This window comes from Mustela lutreola, chromosome 3 (genome assembly GCF_030435805.1).
Source record: "Mustela lutreola isolate mMusLut2 chromosome 3, mMusLut2.pri, whole genome shotgun sequence".
Taxonomy (NCBI): Eukaryota; Metazoa; Chordata; class Mammalia; order Carnivora; family Mustelidae; genus Mustela; species Mustela lutreola.
In genome coordinates, this window is record NC_081292.1 from 72,505,480 (window position 1) to 72,524,432 (window position 18,953).

At 44.6% G+C, this 18,953-nt stretch overlaps 1 long non-coding RNA gene across 1 annotated transcript; it reads left to right on the forward strand.

The window, feature by feature from the left end:
* Nucleotides 1-3,648: 3,648 nt before the first annotated feature.
* On the forward strand, nucleotides 3,649-7,504 carry LOC131828059 (uncharacterized). The gene is made up of 2 exons (XR_009352210.1): nucleotides 3,649-4,061; nucleotides 7,401-7,504. It is a non-coding gene; the product is annotated as an uncharacterized LOC131828059 (long non-coding RNA).
* Nucleotides 7,505-18,953: the final 11,449 nt, after the last annotated feature.

Below are 18,953 nucleotides of genomic sequence, written 5' to 3' on the forward strand. Positions count from 1 at the left end.
CACTAATATTTAAAAATTTAAATAGAACCTAACCAAAGAGGGGCACCTGGGTGGCTCAGTGGGGGTAAAGCCTCTGCTTTTGGCTCAGGTCATGATGCCAGGGTCCTGGGATTGAGCCCGACATTGGGCTCTCTGCTCGGCAGGGAGCCTGCTTCCTCCTCTCAATCTCTGCCCGCCTCTCTGCCTACATGTGATCTCTCTCTGTCAAATAAATAAATAAAATCTAAAAAAAAAAAAAAAAAAAAAAAGAACATAGTCTTTGGACTCATTAAAAAAAAAACCTAACCAAAGAGAATATTATCAAGTAGAAAATACTAGGTTACCTCTCTCTTATAGGAAGAATACATACTGTTTTTGTGAAGTTTTGTTACTTTGGATGAAGTAAAACATATTCCTTGCTGTGGGTTGTGGTCAAAACTTTTAAAAAAGACTACCATAGAACATATATTAAAAAATACTTTAACAAACAGACACAACAAGCCAGCCTCAAATCAAGAGGGAAAGGAAACGCTGAGTTGGCATTACATAAAGAGAAAAGTGAATGACTAAAACAGAAGTACCATATTATTTGGATACCTAATGTAATTTGGATATCTAATGTAATGTATCCATATTATTTGGATATCTAATGAACTAATGTAACTTCAAATGTTACATTAGTAACATTTGTAGGGCCATCTCAATAAAAAATAATGTCGTTAACAGCATTAACAACAAAAGACCTTAATGCTTCTAGACGTTGGCTGATGGTGACCCTCTCTCAGAGTCATCTAGGACAGAGAAGTGATTGTGTCTAGTCACTTCACTTCATCAAAGAACCTCCTTCTACCAGCATTCACACATGCTAAACACTCACTTCTCCATAAAGTGAGTCTGAGGGAAATTACTTTGGTACACAGGCTTCAGCAGGAGAGTCACACATTAACAAAAAGGGCATGGGAGGCTCACATGGGCTTGAAATACTTGCCAATGCTGCTTAAAGGAAGCAACTGTCATTTTTTATTCCTGCTTGCCACATTCTGGTTGACTGCATAAAAAGCCAGAATTTCTTCCTTAGCAATCCACTTGGCAGTATAAAGTCTCCTGGCTTGAGAATTATTCCACTATGAGTCCAGGAAGTATAAAATGAAAAGGAGGTAATGTATAGGTTTTCAAAGCACTTCTTACTCCGAAAGGGATCTATATGAGTCACACTTCATATCGAGACAGCATTCCTCTTCCCGAAGGGTTTCAAGAGCCTTATCTTACTTATCACTGCCTCTTAATTGGATCTAGCAAAGATCCTTGTTATGGATTCCCCAAAACCCCAAGTTCTAAAATGAGGCTGGGTTAAGTACAGCCTGGAGAAGAAGGATATCCATGCTTCTAGCCACCTTTGGTCACTCTGGGACTGAAGTCACACAGTATGTCAGTAGCATATGTCAGTAGTTTTATGCTTGATTCATAAATTAAAACTCTGAGCTACTCGAATGTTAGCAACTCAAGTCACACTGAGGACCAGAAACAGGGTCAGAACTGATTTGCAAAGGGGGCGTTGGAAAAACAGTTCTGGAGTTTTGCCCACAACTTGTTTCTGCTGCGCCCTCACCCAGAAGTTTCTTCCCTCCTGCTCTGCACCAACCTGACTTCTTCTGATTCTCAGACCTCAGCGAAATGTCGCCTTGTCAAAGAGCCCCTCCCTGACCACCCCGCCTGAGTCAGGTCACCCAATCAATGCATTCTCGATGGATCCTGCCCTTTCCCTTTACAGCACTGATCACGATGAATAACTATATGCTGATTTGTATGTGCAGTTGTTTAAAATCTCCCTCCCCGGGTGACTAGAAACTCTGTGACAGCCTGTGGGTTTACCCTGGACCCCTTAGCACACTGCCCCCAGCACCCGGCCCTCAGAAGATAGTGAATGTGTATTGAAGTAGTAAATGAGTTCTGTTTATGTAACTGAAATGTCTTTACCTACTGCTTCCCATTGAGCAGTGGATTTGCTTTTGAATTATTATTATCAAAAGAGTGTGTTGTGTACCCCTGTTTATAGCGGCATTCCTCACAACAGCCAAAAGGCAGAAGTGACCCGTGTCCATTGACAGATGAACGGATAAAATTGTCGTTATACATACAATGGAATATTATTCAGCCTTAAAAGGGAAGGACATTCTGATATGTCCTTGAGCACATTCTATTAAAAGAAATAGGCCAGTCACAAAAGGACAAATACTGCCTTATTTTGCTTTATATGAGGCACCTCAAGCAGCCAAGTTTATAAAGCCATAAGGTAAAATGGTAGTTACTGGGGGACTAGAGGGAGGGAGGAATAGGGATGTGGTGTTGAATAGGTACACAGTTTCAGTTTGGGAAGATGAAAAAGTTCGAGAGATGGGTGCTGGTGACTGTTGCACAGGAACGTGAATAAACTTAACTTCTAAACTTCACACTGAACTTCACACTGAAAAATGGTTTAGATGGTAAATTTTGTGTTATGTATATTTTGCCATAATTTTTAAAAATAAAATTTAAAAATTCACTTGGAAGTATTGTTTCTTTCCACGCACATGCTTGCTTTTGGTATTCTGGCAAAATAGAGCACATTTTGTATAAACATTAATGTGTAAATACTGAAAATATTGGTCACATACTGAATCAAAGTTTTGCATTCCAGCTGATTTGGGTGGAGGTTTCTTCCCTCCCTCTGTCTAACTGGGGAGGCCCTTGGTATAGCCCTGTGTCTGACACATGGCAGGAATTTAGAAATACACACTGAACGGATGGCTGGAGGGCTGACAGGATGCATGGGTGTACAGACAGGTGGGTAAATAAACAGAAGGATGTTTATGATAAAAGAAGGTGTTTAGGGCGCCTGGGTGGCTCAGTGGGTTAAAGCCCCTGCCTTTGGCTCAGGTCATGATCTCAGGGTCCTGGGATGGAGGTATGCATCAGGCTCTCTGCTCAGCAGGAAGCTTGCTTCCCTTTCTCTCTCTGCCTGGCTCTCTACCTACTTGTGATCACTGTCTATCAAATAAATAAATAAAATCTTTTTAAAAAAATTTTTAAACTTAAAAAAAAAAGATGTTTAAAAGTGTGTTAAGGAGGCTAAAATTCATAGCCTAGATTTTGATAGTTAGGACACCTTATTTTCTTTCTTTCCTTTTTTTTTTTTTTTTTCTTTAAGGTTCTATTATTTATTTATTAGAGAGAGAGAGAGAGTGCACACAAGTGGAGGGAGAGGCAGAGGAGGAGAGAGAGGAACAAGGAGACTCCACACTGAACTTGAGATTGTGACCTGAGCTGAAACCAGGAGTCCAACACTTAACCGACTGAGCCATCCAGGCACCCCCTAGACACCCTCATTCCTCAAATCACTTCATTCCCTTTCCTAATGAAAGGTTTTAATAATGAATATTTTTCAATAATCAAATTTGGTGAAAATCTTAAGAAAGGTAGAATTTTAAATTGTATTATGCTATATATTTCTGAAAGAAGTGTTTTATTCACAGAGGCAAAAAATTATAATCATATTTTTAATGGCAAACATTTATGAGTGGCCATTATTATCATCAGATTTCACAGAAGAAATAATTGGAGCAGAGAGAGTATGGTACATCACAGAAGAGCATAGAGCAAGGAAGTGACACAAGCCACAAGCCAGATCCAGTGTTGCTAACGGTAAGTTCTATAGCTCTCGGGAAGGGAGAGGTAGGAAAAGGTAGGAAGATGGGGAAGGGAAGGACCTTCTAGTTCATCTTCTTAAAATTGGAAAGCCAAGTCATATTCAGCTACTAAGTCTATTTGAATACAAACAACTCAGAATGGGGCGTCTGGGTCTTCCTCCAGGCCGAGCCCGAGTCTTGCCAAATGAACTCTGCTCTTGTTTCCCAGGTCGCTGCCCCTCTGCAGCTGAGAGCCCAGCCGGCTGTTCCACAACACACTGCCTCACTCACTCTTCCTGTAACAAGGAATAACTTCCGTTGACACTCCACAGTTTCCAGAAGGCTGCATTGTTCTTGAGTCCCATGTTGGAGTTCCCAAAGACCTCATTTCCTCTGGTTATTCTTCGGCCTTCCCTGGTAAGTGGGAACAAAACCAACTCTTCCATTTTCCTTTGCTTTTGTTTGCCATCGCCTAGGGATCCTGAGAAAATGTACTTCAGGTGCTAAGACACCGATATTCTCAATAAGCTTCAACACCACAGGAACATAAGCTAGGTGCGGTGAGCCCTGCTGGGGTTGGGGTGTAGGGTGGGGCGGCAGCGGCGGAGGAGGGAATGAGGAAGTCACAGAGAGAGGGATGATACAAAAGCCCTTGTGGTTGTGTCTAGACAAGACCAACCTCCCCGTAAAAAAATTCAATAAGTACACCAGAAAGTGCTATTGAACTGGAATTTATTGTAATAGATAAGTTTTGTCTACGGCCAAACCCTGAACGCGCCCGATCTCGTCTGTAATAGATAAGTTTTATTATTGCCATCAAGTTCACCCTTGATCCATAAGGCTATTTAAAAAGAGCAATTTTAAAAGTAGGGGTTCCTGGGTGGCTCAGTCAGTTAAGCCTCTGTCTTCAGCTTAGGTCATGATCCCAGGGCCCTGGGATCAAGTCCCACTCTGTGGGGGGTCTGCTTCTCTCTCTGTACCTCCCCCTCCTCCTGCATGCATGTGCTCGCTCTCTCTTTCTCTCTCCAACAAATAAATTTTTTTTCCTTTTTTTTTTTAAAGATTTTGTTTGTTTATTTGACAGAGATCACAAGTAGGCAGAGAGGCAGGCAGAGAGAGAGAAGGGGAAGCAGGCTGAGCGGAGAGCCCAATGCGGGGCTCGATCCCAGAACCCTGGGATCATGACCTGAGCCGAAGGCAGAGGCTTTAACCGACTGAGTCACCCAGGTGCCCCTAAATATTAAAAAAAAAAAAAAAGCAATTTGAGGAAAGTGGTATGTTTACTAGCACTTTATATCTTTACTCTCTTTGAGATATAATCTATCATCATCATCGCTGGGATGTCTGCCTGGTCTTTATGTCTTTATGCTTTAAACAAGTCTAAGGAAGGCTTCTGTGCTGAAAAGAAATGGTATTTGTGTAAACTCCGGGCAGCTACCTGCTGCTCTGGGCTCATATGCAGATTACACAAAACAGGCCTTCTTCTTTCCCTCTGAATTCTGGCTATCTCCTGGCAATGCAGACCAACTCTTGGTGACGGTGAGACAGGTCAGACACCCAAGTGCCTGGCCACAAGGAGGCTGGTACCACTGCACACTCATCCTTCAGGATCAGATTCAAAGTGTTGTCAGTTTCTCCGTGAAGCTGAGAAATCTTAAAATTACTCTTACAACTTTAATAAATAATTAAAACACACACACACACCCTAGAACTTCAGACTGGAAAATGCAAACAATAGAAGGAAATGATGAAGGCACCATGACTTTTAAGCTCGAGCGAGCAACGCAGCTCCAGGGACACAGGAATTGCAGACTCTCCCTCTGCTGCACCCCACAACCCTATTGAGGTCAGGGAAGAAAACTGAAAGCTGCAGTTCTCCTCAAAAGAAAACACTGAAGACCAAGCAGCTCAGGGCTTTAGTTCCACTTGATGCAATTTGCATCTCTACTTTCAGCCTTGAAAATAAATGAACACTGGGGTGCCTGGTTGGCTCAGTGGGTTAAGCCTCTGCCTTCGGCTCAGGTCATGATCTCAGGGTCCTGGGATCAAATCCCGCATTGGGCTTTCTGCTCAGCGGGGAGCCTCCTTCTCCCTCTCTCTCTGCCTGTCTCTTTACCTACTTGTGATCTCTGTCAAATAAATGAATAAAATCTTTTAAAATAAATAAATAAATAAACAAACAGATTTCCAGGTATTTGACATAACAATAAACCAACTTGAACTACATACATTTTCAAGTAATATGTTCACTACTCTCCTTCAACTTCTAGACTTCTTTTCAAATGCAATATCTCTACATTTAAAGCAGTAGGTCCAATTATTTGTCTGCAAAAGGGGAACAGATTGACGAAACATCTGGAAACCCAGGGAAAGTTGGGTATTTATTATGTCTTTATCCAGTGTACCTTGAGTTTGGGGACCTCCCTTATTTATCTCTTTTTTTGTCAAGTCCTTTGTTTCTTTTTCCCAACCACCAGATGGGTTTTCCCTCAGAAACTCCTGAATATAACATGCACAAACACAACTGCAAGGAAGATAAAATCACACTCAAAAGTTAGACCTAACTTTGGCAAATAAGACCTAGTGATTGTTAGTGAATGGATAAAACTGCTTAATCAATGATTCTTGGGTGCTCCAAGTGCTGAAAGGTCATTCCTGGTATCTTGGGCTCTGAGTAAGGGATTGCTGGTTTCTGAGAACTGGAGCTATGGTCCCTGGCTCTAAACTTTCCCCTTGAACTTGGGGATGATGGTGAAGACCTCTCAGAGCTGACCCAGTCCAGATAACAGGCTAACGACTGCTTCTCCATCTTACAAACCCAGCCCAAGTTGCTAAGACAGGGGTTATTTGCAGGATGTTATTGTTCACTCCTGAGTTAAACTTTAGGCTGATATGAAGGTCATTTGCTCTACAACTTGGTTCCTCTGTCAAGGTCCGTCCAGCCCTGATGTGTAGCAGAGAATACAGCTCTCTTTGACCAGCCTGAGGGAGCTCCTTGCTTGAGCAGTAAGCAGGATTCAGACCCCTCTGGAGACAGCAGTGACATGATGGCTGAGTGGTCCTGCCTGAGCTTTTCAGCCAGAATACTCTCAAGCTGTTCCAGATCTTGGCTGGACTGAGGACCACTCCCCAGGAGTTACACAAGCCCCTGGAGGCAGGGGAAGTGAGGAAAGGTGGACCCCCACTTGCCCCTGCCAGAAGAAATCCCTCTCAGGTTTCCCTCCTCACCCAGTAAAAAGATCAGTATGATAAGGTCCCCCATTCTGGGAAACCCTGCCTGCTCTTTGTTCTTTCCTGGGCTCCTCCCCAAATCATCGCCCTGCCCTCCCCTTTCCAAGGAAGCTCTCACTTTGTCATAATGAGGCTTCCACACAAAGGAGAAAGAACAGGTGCTCCCACTGTTGCACACAGACCCATGGAACTTGGCCGTATCCACCCCTGTGGGCAGGGTTACCTCCCCACCTCCACCCTGGGCTCTTGCTCAGGGCGATGAGGGGACGGACAACATGGGGCAAGCACAGATTTTACGACTGGCTGGCTCTCTCACACTTCTGAGAAGGACAAGCCAGGTCCAACCTGTTGTCCCAGGACAAGGATGAAGGACATCAGGAGCCATTTCCAGCTGGAGCTCAGGCCGTCTGACTTGTAAGAATGAACAGAAGACCGGTGTTTTAAGCTCTCATGTTTGGGGCACTTTGTTAGGTAGCAGTCAGAGGCAATTGCTAACTGATACACCCTTTTGGATTTTCCCAACAGGCCCTTCTTTGATGGACTGCACCGCAATTTTACTTAAGACCGGAAGAGGCTTTAGAGCCTGAAGGTACTGGAAGAAGAGAGAAATAACCTTTCACTTGTTCTCAGTCCTTTGTCCGTGGTCTCAGCCGCCCATGTCTCATGGCAGGCAGATGCTTAAATGGTGGAGGTGCTTACACACAAGGTGGAACAACCCTCTGGCTGTCTTCATTCGTGTCCTGCTTTTCTTTAGAGGAGGGAGGCCAGCAATATGTCCCTCAGTCCCACAAGACCTAATTGGTGCTTGACATCTCCTGTTGATAGCCATCAGCCCTTTGGCCAGCGCCATTTTGTGACCAGACCAGATCACATGCATCACCCACACAGGGAGACAGGAAGTCACTTCTGAAAAAGATTCTGACACACAGAGGACAAGGTATGGAAGACAAGGTACAGACACCCTAGAGACGCCACAGCCTGTCACCAAACTGGTTTCACCCCCTCTGGCTTACACTTAGTCTGGGAAAATAGACCCCTAGGTGCTTAATGATGAAGACCACTGGGACAAGAACGGTCTAACACAGACAGCCCCGCCACCTGTCTCACCACTCCAGACGTCCAAAAGGCCTCCAGGGCACAGGCTCTCCTCTCCAATGGAAGAACCGCTTACTGATAGCATCACCGTTTTATCCTTGATGCCCCACATCCGTCCTAGGCTCGGGCTCTGCTCTCTGGGTCAGCTAGTTCTTGCTGGGTTCACAACCAGTTCCCACACTTCACTCCCTCTAACACACCATATCTGTTAACCTGTGAGGATCAGGTATATTTGTCTGCAAGCCAAAACCTGCCACCACTCATTGCCGCCATATTTTCTCTTCTTTGGTTTCCTTGTCCTTCCTTGGCCTCTTCTTCCCAAATCTGGAAGACTCTGGGTCTTCTATCTTCTCTGTCATAAAATCTTGATTCTTCATCTTCCCCCTCCATTGTCTGCTCTCATTTAGAACATATGGCAGTTGTTTCAACTGCATTTTGCTCCTCCTGAAAGCCTACCTGCTCCACAAAGGATTTCATCAGGAAAAGCCACGAATCACCTTGTCCCCATTCTGTACTGAATTGTCTATGCCACTCATGCTATTGGATTTCAAGTTCCTCAACGGCCAGAAACTTTGCAATTGATTCAGCTTGTTTCCTCTGCTGGACATTTCTGTGTCCGTACTGTCCATACTGTCCATTTCTGTGTACTACTCCAAACAGAAAATAATGAGAGAGCAATGAAAGAGTAAAACCTCAAGGTATAAAATGGTCATCTCCTTAAAAGGTACTGAGAAAAATTGGGACATAGTGTATTATGTCTGGTATTTCCCAAAAGTGCCACAGAAGTTGCTTTGGACAAGTCCTAGTGTGCAGATGGATGGAGCTAGAGGCGGGCATGGGGACTACAGAAGGAAGGTAGCCTCTGAGCAGGGAAGGGTCCATCCCTGGCAAGATGGCCCCAGAAGTCCATGCTAAGGGCCCAGCAAAGGATTCATGCTACGGGCTCCCTCCCAAGTCAAGGGAGGCAAGGCCAGTGTGCCATCCTGTACCTCTCTTCCTGTGCAACCCTCCTACCCCCAACCCCACACCTCCCCAACCCACTCCCAGCTCTTTATTTTCATCCTGAGGATTGGCTGCCCAGGCATTCCACCCACTCCTGTTCTCTCCCTTTCTATCAAACTACAAGAGCTGTAATTCACAGTCACTCAGAACTTCCTAGACTTGGAGCTCACATATTCCAGAGTTTAAATAAATGATCTCATTTAATCCTTGAGCAACCCTGCCAGGAAATATGGGTGATTATTATCTCGATTTTATGAACTAGGAAATTAAAGCCCTAAGAGTTCCTAATATGCCCAGAGTTACAACCCAGCTGACCTTTGGACCCAGGTAGCCTGACTCTCAAACCCAATCCATGCCTTTCTAGGGCTCTACCTTCTGGATGGTAACCTCAGCAAAGTATTTAGGCAATATAGCTCAGGAATGTGAGGCATTTGGGGTAGTAGAGGAGCATTCCTTTTAGCAAGGATCTTTCAGCCTCTTGGAAAGCCCAGTGCTTGGCACAGAGTACGTGCTCCAAAGATATCTGTTGGACAAACAAATGAACGCCTTGTCAGCCTCTGCCTCCTCCAACCTGGGCAGAATCCTGTCCCAAAGTTACTTCGTCAAGATATTCTCTTTTATAAGATTTTTTAAAAATTTATTTGAGGAAGAGAGAGCACCAGTGAGGGGGGGAGGGGCAGAGAGAGAGGGAGAAGCAGGCTCTCCGCTGAGCCAGGAGCCCGATGTGGGGTTCGATCGATCCCGGGACTCTGGGATCATGACCTGAGCTGGAGGCAGACACTTAACTGACCTGAGCCATGCAGGCGCCCCTACTTTGTCAAGATATTCTAAAAGCCCCAGGGGGAGAACAGGACTTTACCCAGCACTAATTAGCCGCTGCCTTCGTAGAAGGGTAAATGTAAAGTGTGCAAAGTACACCCATGTGTGCAAAGACATAGTCACATTTACTGCTCCATAATCAAACTTGGTTATCTCTGGAGCTCCCCATTTCCACTGATGTTGAAAAATTTAGCCTTGTTCATTTCATGATAACTTCGTCAATTTCTAAATTTCTTCTCCACCCCTTTTGGGTACTCGGTCAATGCCGACATCACTTCCCCATGCCTTCCCATTTCCCACTCCCCCAAGGAGGATCTCAGGTCCATGGAAAAGAACATTTCTTCTCTAAGACTGAAATTATTTTTGAATAAAATGTTTTAAAACCATAGTCCTGGTGGTAGTAAGTGCTCCAGACTGGATAGAGACATATGCGTGAGTCTCCTGGGCTTGGCCCTGGGCACCCCTGCCAGGCATGCACCATGGATCCACCCCAGATGGGAGGCCCCAAGCTGGATCCTAAGGCTGGGCTGTGCCTGGCTTCACGGAGGGTTCCAGTGCTTTCTACGATCCCTGCAAGACCTTCGATGCAAATATCTTTTGACAGAAGGGAGGGGCAGGAAAAGGGCCTTCCCTCCCAAGAACCTGTCACAGAGCCTACTCTGACTTGTAGGAGCTTCACAATCACACTGACAGAACCAACTATCTGCTAAAATCACCCCAACCTTCCTCCTTGTGTTGCACCCCGTATTAGTCAAAGAACAAATAAACACCAACATTTTTGTGGCCTAACACAATCAAAATGTATGTCTGTCTCACCCAGAGCAATACAAGAGCTCCCTCCTTTCAACTCAGAATTCTTCATTCTCCTGGCAGATGGGGGGAATCGTGGCCAAGGCATTTCTGGTTCTTAAAAACCTCAGCCCAGAAGTGGCGTGTTTCACTTCCACTTGTGTCAGTGGGGACAGCTCTCTGTGCCCCACCTCCCTTGGTCCCTCCTTCAGAGTTGACCCAGTTTCCCTGGGTGGCTGCAGGGGCATCACAAGAAACCAGACGTTCACAGGGAGTCCACACCCTTCTGGGTGCCAGGTGGAACTTTGGGGCTGCTTGAGAGCCTGAGGTTAAGAGTCCAATGTTGGTGACAAATAAACCCGGGTTAAAGTCTCAACCCACCTCTAATATGCTGGACACCCTTGAGGAAATAACTTGACTTGTGACTCGAGGGGCTGTATCAAGATATCCATGAAGCGTGTAGCACGATATTGGGCATGTGGTACGTGCTGGATGAACAGGAGCTCTTGTGTTCCCTGTAGCTCTAGTCAGACTGCATGGGCCAGAGCGAGGCCCCCAGGCCCCGTGGCATTTGCTTCTGGCCACTGGAACCATCCTTATGGAACCCATTAGTTGGGGGAGAAGAGTGAGCCCCCTTACCTCTTTCCCCTCCGCTGAGCCACCATTTCCAAAGGAAGAATTGAGGTAGAAACAGACACAGGAAAGGAAAGACCGTGGCGGGGACAGAGGAGGGCGACAAGCAGATGGAGTGGGCACAAAAGGGAGTGGGTGGGGGTTGGCCAGAAGTCTGAGTGAGAAGCAGGATCCACAGAGAAGACACAGAAGCTCTGGGGGGCATGCCCTAGGCTTCTCCCAGTCCAGACCCTGTCTACTTCTCCATGGGTATAGAACAGATATGGGTGCTGGAGATTTTCCTGTCCAAACTGGGTCGGGTAGAGATTCACCAAAGTATTCACCTCAAAAATGCACTCACTTATGTTGAGTGAAATAAGTCAATCAGAGAAAGATAATTATCATATGATCTCCCTGATATGAGGAAGTTGAGAGGCAACGTGTGGGGTTTGGGGGGTAGGAAAGGAATAAATGAATCAAGATGGGATCAGGAGGGAGACAAACCATAAAGGGACTCTCAATCTCACAAAACAAACTGAGGGTTGCGGGGGCGGGGGGGCGGTGAGGGTAGGGAGAGGGTGGTGGGGTTATGGACATTGGGGAAGGTATGTGCTCTGGTGAGTGCTGTGAGGTGTGTAAACCTGGAGATTCACAGATCTGTACCCCTGGCGCTAATAATACATTATATGTTAATAAAAAATTTTTAAAAATAAGCAAAGGGAAAAAAATGCACTCACGATACTCACCACTTGTGGGAGGTTGAATTATGTTCCGCCACCCACATCAGAAAAGATATATGGTCATCCTAACCTCTGGTGCCTATGAATGTGATCTGATCTAAAAATAGGGTCTTTCCAGATATCAGTGAAGACAAAGTCAGCCAGGAGTAGAGGCATAAGCAGAATCTTCTAAGCCTGCAAGAAGGGACCAACCCTACTGACGCCTTGATTTTGAACTTTTAGCCACCAGAGCTGCAGAAGAGTGCATGTCTGTTGTTTGAAGTCATCCGGCTCGTGGTATTTTGTTACAGCAGTCCTAAGAATCGGACACAACACTCAGGCATTTAACAAACACTGTTACGAATCCTTAAAGTATTACAAACTAAACATATTTGGTTCTTGCCCTCATGAAGTTTATGGTCCTGTGGGAGAAAGACATTAACCAAATAGTTCACTGTGAGAGTCCAAGGTGACTCCTCTCCCTTTGCCCCTGTCGCGAGGGCAGAAATGGGGTCGTAGTCACTTCTTATCCCTAGACCCTAGCATGGTGCTTGATTAAAGTGTAATTAAAAGTAGATCACATGAAGTTCAGCTGTCTCATGATCAGTCTGTGTGCAGTGTCCTGTTCAACGAAACACAGCCTCCAAAAGCCTTGAACAATGATGTAAGTCTTTAGGCAGGAATCCTGGAGAAGGTGGCAATGACGGCTGGGGGATGGTGGGAGTTACCTGGCCGGGCACACAGCAGGAGTTCCTGAAAGTCCTCCCCAGGATTTCCTTCTTCAGAGCAGCAGCTCCAAATTCCCTAGCTCTCCACCTGCCTCCCTTTGGAAGCTTGCCCCAAATCTTGGTCTTTTCTCATGCAAAGAAATTTGACTTCTCAAATGGGACGGGAGGGAGATAAAGCAGAAGAAACTCTTACTCTCAGGAAACAAACTGAAGCTTACTGGGAGGTGGGGAGGAGGGATGAGGGAGGGATGGGGTGGCTGAGTGATGGACACTGGGGAGGGCATGTGCTATGGTGAGTGCTGTGAATTGAGCAAGACTGGTGATTCACAGACCTGTATCCCTCAAACAAATAATACATCACGTGTTAATTTAAAAAGAAAGAAAGAAATTTGACTTCTCTTGACTTCTCTTGGCTTCTCAGATAAGGTTCTGCTTAGATGCCAAGAGAAGAGAGAAGCTATTTGATATTTAGACTTCATTTCTTGTTCTTCTCATGGATTTGTCAATTACCATATACATGAGCAAACAGCCAGCTCCGAGGTCTTAGATCTTTGCTTTTCACCAAGTAGGAATGATTTTGAATTACTGAAGCAGGCCCAGAATTCCAACGCTATGCAAGAGCCCTTCTCCTAGGACAGGAAATTAACCCATCCGGAAAGTATCTCCAGCCATTTGCTGGCCCACCATGTGGTAAACACTTTGCATTTTCCTCCACTCTGTCCCAGCTCACTGCTTGGCCAAGGTGCCCCGTTGGAGGGCCAGCAGGAAAGACGCTGGAGCGGGGATATACAGGTGTGCACACTTGGAGAAGTCCTTCTACTTCTCTCTGTCTCTAGTGAGCTCCAGAACACAGTAAACTTAGACCACAGCTAGGATCCAAAAGACCAACCAAAGAACAGAACCTCCTTTCGGGAATCCTTGCAAGGTCTTTGTTGACCAGCGTCTAGTGATTTCCTTCAGCTCATCCGTGGTGCTGTGATCACAGTCTGCTCAGGAGGCTCACGGAGCAGCCAGTATCCATCAAAGGGCAATGACCTGGACACCACTCTCAGCAGCAGCCAACCCAGCAGAAGCAAAATGGCCAATGGAGAAATCTCATACCTCTAGAATTGAACTTGTCGTGATTGATACCTCAGCCGGGGCCCTGGGATTTGCCACCCTCAGTACCTGAATGCCTGAAATTCTAAAGTTTATTAGTTTATTAGGTATTCGTTACCATTATCCCACTCATAGTGGCTTCATTCAGTATGAATTTTGACATCATATAGGCAGGACTTTCATAAGAATGACCATATTAATATACCATTAATTAATCATCTTCATTAATTTATTATTAATTAATTAATCTATCTTTAAAGTGAAATGCCAACAATCAATTCATAGGTCTTCGATCCTTAAGCCACTGGCAGAGCCCTTATTATAATTATTTATGAACCGTGCAAGGTATTTTCAAATACTTTTATTCACAGGTTTCTCCCTGTCCCCTATCTATACATCAGTGCTGCCTTGCCAAATAGATTTGTCTAATCAATACCTCAGTATCCTTATCTTTAAAGATGTCACCTTGTGTTTGCAGCTGTTAGCCCATCAATACACGTAAAGATTTCCAAGCAGCCTCTGTAACAGTGAAATGTATCATACCTTCATTTACACCACATTCATCTCAAGGACCATCCAGATAGGAAAAGCATCAGGATCTTTCCTATTAAACCATGAAAATGCTCCCTTGATTGCTTAACATACCTTATCTCCGAGCGGTCGATTCAGCAATAAACAAACTCATATTTTAAAATGTGAACATTAGAATCAGATTACGTTGAAGGAAATGATATGTTAGGGCCTAGGACTCTGTATGAGCCCATTTAGTATATCACCTCAAATACCCCGATGACAGGTGAAAAATGAAAAACAATGCAGGTGTTTGTCATATTCTTACCAGACAATGGATACTGTAAATATACACAGCCCATCAGCTCTCTGGTGCAAATGGTGGAGAGAGACGAGACACACCAGCGCTGGAGAAAGAAAGAGATTCAGAAAGGAAACCCAAAATGGTAAATCACTGGCGTGCTGACACTTCTTGAACTTGACCTGAAAGATCTCAACAGCAAAAGAGAGTTATTTTTAAACGGGTGAAACTATAAACTTAATTTATGTGGGATCTTGAGTTATGGACCCAAAGCAAAGGTGACATACATATATAATTATGAGTTAGACAACTCATTTTATTCATTTTATTAATTCCACTTCAGTTTTCGACATTGGATTAGCCTTCGCTGTATTTAATTCCCAAATCCCAAGAGAAAATGCTAAATTCTTTCTTAGTCCATAGTGAGCGTGTGTGTGTGTGTGTGTGTGTGTGTGTGTGTGTATAAAGTCAGGTAGGGAATAGTTTATTGTAAAGTACAGAGTCCATATCAATGCCCATCTTCGTTGACTTTTATCAGGAAGACAGTGTGAGTATCCTTGAGATGATCTATCATGCTCATTTCCTCCATATGTTCTTTGCCCTGTTGGAACAGGCACGAGATGACGGCAATCTCATGAAAATACAACATGATTTGTTTATTACTGGAGGTTTATTTAAGGCTGTCACCATGACCTGTATCCATTAGTAACCTTACAGGTTCTTTAAAGAGACACTAATAACAATACCTGATTTTTTTTTTTAATTCTACCAAGCTTTAGGAAAAGCTCACGCAAAAGGCATCTTTTTGCACCACATCTCTCCTGCCTTCCCGTCCCTTTTGACATTCATTTTGAGTTTTATCCACTTTTCCACAACAAGGTTTCAGGACTGTATTTCCGTTAAAAATTTTAAAAAATAAAAATTTAAAAAAAATTTTAAAAAGCTACAATCTTTTTCAGGGAGTCGGAATTCTTTTTTTTTTTATGTATATATTTATTTATTTGACAGAGGGAGGGATTACAATTAGGCAGAGAGGCAGACAGAGAGAGGGGGAAAGCAGGCTCCCCGCTGGACAGGGAGCCCGATATGGGGCTTGATCCCAGGACCCTGAGATCATGACCCGAGCCGAAGGCAGAGACTCAACCCACTGAGCCACCCAAGCGCCCCAGGAGTCAAAATTCTTATGATTCGACTTTGTTTTGAAATTGTTTTTTTGTTTTGTTTTTTTTTAACTAACATTGTGGGGGGGGGGGACCATAAATCCAGCTGAAAGGGTTTTTTTCTTGTTTTCTCATGTCTACTAAACCAAATCTACCACGTGTACCTGAGCAGTTGCATTGTTTCCTGTGTCCCCCAGATTGCAAGTGGGGAGTGTAGTTTCTGGGGCGTTACTATGAATGTTGTATGGAATGAACTCAATGCCCAAGGCACCCAGCGAAAGAGGAAGCACATACTGCATGGAGCACTGGGGGTGGTGCGTAAACAATGAATCTTGGAACACTGAAAATAAATTAAATTACATTTTAAAAATAAAAATAATTTAAAAGAAGAAATTTTAGAAAGAAGAAGAAGAAAAAGAAGAAGGAGGAGGAGGAAGCATTTGGCCAAGCACTTCCTGGGAAAGACAGCTAGCTGCATGGATTGAGAAGATGCATCAGGCAAGTCCTCAGAAAGCATTTACAGATGAAGGCCTCAATTTTCAGGGCCCAAGCCAAAAGCCCTTACCTGAGCTGTCTGTCTGGATGACATAGACAAGTGCTGATCAGTACCCAGAGACTGAATTTGCAGTCCACAGAGCTTAACTCTGTTCAAAATCCTGTTACAGGTCTGCAAAAGAGACCCGTAGCACACTGTGTTCCTAAAGTGTTTTCATTTCAGCATGAACGTATTCCTTGTGTCCAGACATATGAAGCCAGACTGAAGACAGCTACATTCATTGTTAATCAGGGTTTGCACAAGGCAATAATGCTCCACAGACTTGAGTGTTACCTTATGATTTCCCCAGGATTTAGCAGTTATGTTAGGGTGAAGCTGGAGACTCCAGGGGCATCATTTCATGTACCATGGAGCCCTGCCACTGAGAAACACACCAATTCTCCTGCCAAGGAAAATGAGCCTCTGGCTTTTCCAAATCATGGAAGTCATTCTGGAATATGAAAGTACACTGATGGCTGAATTAGTTTTCTCACCTTCTGTATGAATTTGCAAGGGCTACAGTGGCAAAATATCACAAACCGGGTGACTTAAACATTAGCAGAAATGTATCATCTCAGTGTTTCAGGGACAAAAAGTACAAGGTCAAGGTGTCAGCAGAATCAATTCCTTTTGAGGGCTGTGAAGGAAGGACCACTCTCCTTGGCATGTAATGGCTACCTTCTCAGTGTCTCCCATGGTTTCCTCCGTGCATGTCTATGTCTTAATCTCCTTTTCCTATAAGGACACCACGCCAATTGGATTAGGGCCCGCCTAATAACTTCATTTACCTTAATTACCTCCATAAAGAACTTGTCTCCAAATACACCTACATTCTGAGGTACCAGGGGTTAGGACTTCCACAAGTAAATTTGGTGGGGGGACACAATTCAGCCCATAACACCTTCCTGAAGGTATTTTGATGTCAGAGTGCATAATCTTTTAGATGCTTTGTTTCTGGTTTTCTCCATAAAAGACAAACAAATCGAAGATTGGGTTTGGGGGAACTAGTCCATGCCTGTGTCTCTTCGCCAACTCCTTTAAACTCAGTAGAGTTTTTAAAAACCCACCAAATACTGTATTTGACCAGCACTAGAAAACCACAGTACTAAGGAGGGATAGCCCCAGGTGTGGGTGCTAACTGCACGACAGAGTTCCCAGAATCACATGCTGGCTGCTTGCCAAGGCTTGCAGAGCCTGGAACAAAGCAGGACCATTCCCACAGGGACCTAGCCATTAAAGCCATCTTAAAGATAATAATACCAACAAGATATGAACTACGGGGCGGGCGGGAATATTCAGAAGAGTGTGCCTTCGGTCACCAGATGAAGGAAAGACAGTTCCACCTGGAAAGTGAACCACTTGAAGAAAGAGTCTTTGGTTTTTCCTCCCATCGCTGAAGGGCAACGGGGAAGGCTCTGGGACAGTCCTTCAGGAACGGGATTTTCTGCATTTATTAAATACAAGCTCAGTAACAAGACTGTCTAGCACCCCTCAGTCTGCTTTTCTTGAATCCAAATGAACAATATTACTTAGTTGCCACTATTGCTCAGAAGATAAAGTGGTCTTATAATCGTCAGAGATTTGTAACCTAGCCTGCACAAAAGAACTATAAATTATGGGCTTCTATTCCCAATCTGGCAACTTTTCCCTTACACTTCTTCTCTGCACCCAGACTGGAAGAACTGCTTAGAAGCAATGGGGAAGAGCACTACAAGGGAAGCGGAGAGGTTTCTTGTCAAGGAGAGGGGGGAGACTTCCTTCAGAGGATGGGGATGACACCTTCTGACTGTTTGATCCAGGGGACCCCGTGAAGTAAGCTCAATTTTTAAAAGAAGGTTCAAACATCCCGTTTGAATTTATTAATAAAAGAGTAGGTTGACTGTTGAAGTCTTCCCGAGAAAGTGCAAAATGGACCATCCCAAACTCAGCAAAAAGCCTAAAACACCATCTGTTGCTATATTGAACCATTTTGGGGTGGGGGAGGGGGGAGCGGGAAGATGGCTGACAAATTGGGATGCGCTCTCAGACACCCAAATACCCACTGTGAGTCCTCTGCTTGGGAGACTTAAAGGAGAAAAGGAACTTCCTGGATGCCTAGTCGGGATGCCTGGATCTTAAAAATCTGTGAAAGCCTGTCAGTGGCACTCTTCCACAAGAGATATTAAACAAAGGTGTCAGAAAAGTTTGGAATGAGGACTGTCTCAACACTGCTTCGAAAGTATTTCTCCCTCCCGAAACACGCACAGCCGTCATTTCACAGCTGATTATCTGTGCAACTATTAAATGGAAAGTACATTTAAAAAAAATTTTTTTTTAATTTATTTGACAGAGATCACAAGTAGGCAGAGAAGCAGGCAGCAGAGAAGCAGGCAGCAGAGAAGCAGGCTCCCCACCAAACAGAGAACCCAATTCGGGGCTCAATCCAAGGATGCTGGGATCATGACCTGAGCGGAAGGCAGAGGCTTAACCCACTGAGCCACCCAGGCGCCCCTGGAAAGTACATTTAAACCAGCCCGGAAAACAACGCACGCCTTTGAGGTTGCCCCAGCCACGCCAGAATTCAACTTCCCTGCAGAAGTGTTTCGGGGCGAAAGATGTGCCTACAAACAAAATACTTTCTAAAACACACCACTTGGGAAATTTCGGCCTTGTCTTCATCTGGGGCATCACGCCCTTGGCACCAGCCGCCACCGCCTCTCAACGTCCATGT